At 31.7% G+C, this 3,467-nt stretch overlaps 1 long non-coding RNA gene across 1 annotated transcript; it reads right to left on the bottom strand.

Moving 5' to 3' along the window:
- Positions 1 to 813: 813 nt before the first annotated feature.
- LOC119643808 lies at positions 814 to 3,119 on the bottom strand. Its single transcript, XR_005248444.1, has 4 exons — positions 3,029 to 3,119; positions 2,844 to 2,974; positions 936 to 1,103; positions 814 to 879 (listed from the first exon to the last, which is right to left on the bottom strand). It is a non-coding gene; the product is annotated as an uncharacterized LOC119643808 (long non-coding RNA).
- Between the last annotated feature and the right edge of the window lie 348 nt (positions 3,120 to 3,467).

Raw genomic sequence — 3,467 nt, 5'->3', positions numbered from 1 at the left:
GAACAATTAGTTGTATCGGGGTGCTTTCAAATTGTCGAAGCAGCCAGATTTAAAATAATACATGCAACGGCCGTTCCGAAAAAGTTAAAAAACAGCACATGTATGATATTTCAGATAAAACCAAATTTCCTAACGGTGAACTTCGACCTACAGTTACTCTACGAATTAGGCGAACATAGAAATTCTAATATCAACTGAAGAATCTTTTGCAAATTCTCATACATATCATTCGGCGAGCAAGCGCACCCACAAGAGAACGCAAATATTGCTCTAGCAGCAATAAAGTTAAAGCGTAAATCTCTTTAATACATTATACTATCTCGCGCATATTTTAGACGTTCGTAGCCTCGCGCATACATGTTGCACAAATATCAGGACACTGATTATGTATGAAAAATTTAACTTTCCTTTTCGCTTTTCGGCTTATTGCAGATTGTGTATGACATAGTCATCCACATTGGTCGACAACTTACGGTTTTTTTTAATTATGTATCCAAAACAGAAGGAAATAGACTCTGCTATATCTGTAAGAAATCTTTTATAGATTTATGCTTGCAAGAAATAACCGCTGTAAAATGAAAATAAAAACAGAACATAATTTTCGTTTACTTGCTATATGTTTTAAAATTAAACAATACAGTTGCTCAAACGCATGGTAAAGTGAAGTGAAAGCAGTTGATTATTCTGTAATGATCATAATGCTCAAGATAAATCTTATAGAGGATGCTTTTAATACGGAGTGTTAACGTTTATTTTTCTAGAAAGTTCAACCAAGGTAGCCTGAAGAATAGAATACCTCGTGGCAATATTATTACCCATTAAAATCGTTCGTTCACAATTCGGCAGCGGAGGACAATAATGCACTTTTAGATTAGACCGCTGGTGGAAAAAGTAAAAGACAACATACAAGAAAGCGTAACAAAGAGCTTACTTACATTCATTGGAAACAGCTCACCATATAAGTGATCAAAACATCGATGCCCACAGCTATGTAAACATTTAGTACGTGAGGGAATCAGGCGCATTTGAAACGTTTGTAACAAAGCAAGTGGAAGGCAATATTTTTCCGGATATAGGACATATGTAAACCTGAATTTTGCGATCTGTAAAGACCGAAGAAAAAAAGCAACGAAAAAAATTTTCAGAAAGGGCACATAAGTTTTTACAACATATTAAAAAAAATTTATCCTACTTAGTAAAGAGAAACAAAATAACAAAAATCTCCCTTAGAAAATGTGTTAAAATTTCATGAATCAGTAAAAAAATTATTTCCAAACGAAGTAAATAACTAAGCTACACATGAAAACATTTAAAAAAACTTAAAATTCCTATTTTATACATGAAGATATTTTGAGCATGTATATATTTAAATACTACTCGTTGTAGACTAAAAATACGCATATTCTCAAAGTAAACTGAGCGCTGGTTATGTACAGTGTTAACTAAGTTCCGTCTTCGAGTTTCGACTTATTAGCTATATGTATGCACAAGAAGTGTGAGAAATGCTTTCTCAAAATTGACAAAGCAGGCGTATTAATAAAATAAATTCCAAACGAAATTGACCACTTACAAACAGATGAACCAAAAAAAAAATTTTAGATTTGTGAAAGGTAAGTGAATTAATTCTTTTTTTTTACTGTTACTCCAATCGTCTAATTCGCTTAATTCGACGAAGCTTGTAATGAATTGTGTATCATCAATCTCTCTGTGCGAAGTCGTTTACTGTAGTTATCGTTGATAAAGTGCAAAGGAGCAATAAACAATAAGAACTCATCGCTCCACCGTATATATTGGTCTTACCGACAGCAAGCCTAATCCGTTTTAGTAAACAAAACACAGAAAACGATAAATAAAACGTTATTATTAAATCAGCAAATAATGTTGCGAAATATATACAAAGGCGGAATGGTTCCTTTCCATACATAATGTATTATTTGGCAGTAAATGGCCATCAAGGAAAAGAAAAATCAAAATCGGCTGCACTTTATTACTCATTGGAATTTCAGGCAACTTCAAGTCGCGCAATATAAGTATAAATAAGTATTCGCGCCGGTTCGAAAAACAATTCAGCTCGTTATCTGCAACTTTTAATTAGCTTTTTCTTTTTTTTCTGTTAAAAGTGCATAATATATTAGTGCACTTTATTTCGTGAGAAATTTTGCATAATTTTGCTTTTATTTACATTTGCATTATTTTGTTATTCATTGTATCATTGTAAACAAACAAACGTCAAATTTGCTCCTAATTTTCCCACTAATTTTTCAAAGTAAATTTCAAATGGCGAAAGCTCACAACTCACAACTAAGTAACTTACAAAGTCGTCTTCCAAATGAAAGCTATTTAACTAAAACACACACATAATTAGTAATCACTTTCGTCACATGAAGATGATAGAATTGAATTATTTTTGTAACCATTTAGCCTATAAGTTTTTACGGTCAAAAAAAACAAAACAAAATTCCATTGAAAGAAACCGCGCTATAATAAGTTTGACTACATATCCGAATATTTTGAAAAATAATTCATTTGATGCAGGCGTTGCTTATGGTTATGGCTCTCATTTGGACAGCGTACCTTGAAAGCCATTTGGTTGCTTATTCGAAACTTATTTCGAAAAAATAGTGGCACAATAAATTAAATTTTTGATAAAATGACATGAAGTGAAGATATCTTTATAATTCATATAATTTCATATTTTGAATTTTAATGTCTCTTTTTATTTTATGCAATATACTTATACGTGTGAATCTACCTATAAAGAATGGATAATGTTTTAAAATGCATTACAAATTAATTGCAGGTTTTTTTATATAAACAAAACCCACTTCTTGATTTTCACTTACCATCTTACAGCCGTTTATTTGCCTCAAATGACAGACCTCTAGCCAACGCCTACATCGTCCGCAAAGTAAGTTGCCTTAATCCAGGAACTCAAAACTTTTTTATCATAATTTTCATGTGGTTGCAAACCTTACTAAAAAACTTTATGTGTTTATACGCAAAAATATAAGTATGTATATTAACTTACCATTCTATTCAGGCAATGCTTGTCTTTTTTTTTTTTTTTTTTTTGGTATGTTGAACAGAGATGGACTAAGCCAATAGATTTGTGGCTTATATGTCCAAATAATAAACTGTTGTAATTTTTAGTCACGATTACGTATAAAACGTAACAAAAAAAAAGAGAGGTCGTAATAACTGAAGTGAGCATGTTAAATGTAATTGTGTGTGTGGGTGTGTGTGTAAGTGTGCTTGTTGAATTCTTGAAAGTCAGACAGTGTTGCAAACTTTGGCTGAAAACGAAATGGAATGTCATAGTAATTGAAAATGATTGAACGCAAAAAAAGAAAAAACAAAAAAAAAAAGGAAAGAGGAGGAAAAAGAAAAATTCTAAAAGGATAAATTGGCTTTTCTAATAAAGCAAGTTAGTTCCCCGAGATGACGTACATTTTTTGCTGCAAAGAGAT

The sequence above is a fragment of the Glossina fuscipes genome, unplaced genomic scaffold (assembly GCF_014805625.2).
Source record: "Glossina fuscipes isolate IAEA_lab_2018 unplaced genomic scaffold, Yale_Gfus_2 62380, whole genome shotgun sequence".
NCBI lineage: Eukaryota > Metazoa > Arthropoda > Insecta > Diptera > Glossinidae > Glossina > Glossina fuscipes.
Note: the sequence above shows the minus strand (reverse complement) of the source record. Positions and strands in the feature narration are given on the sequence as shown.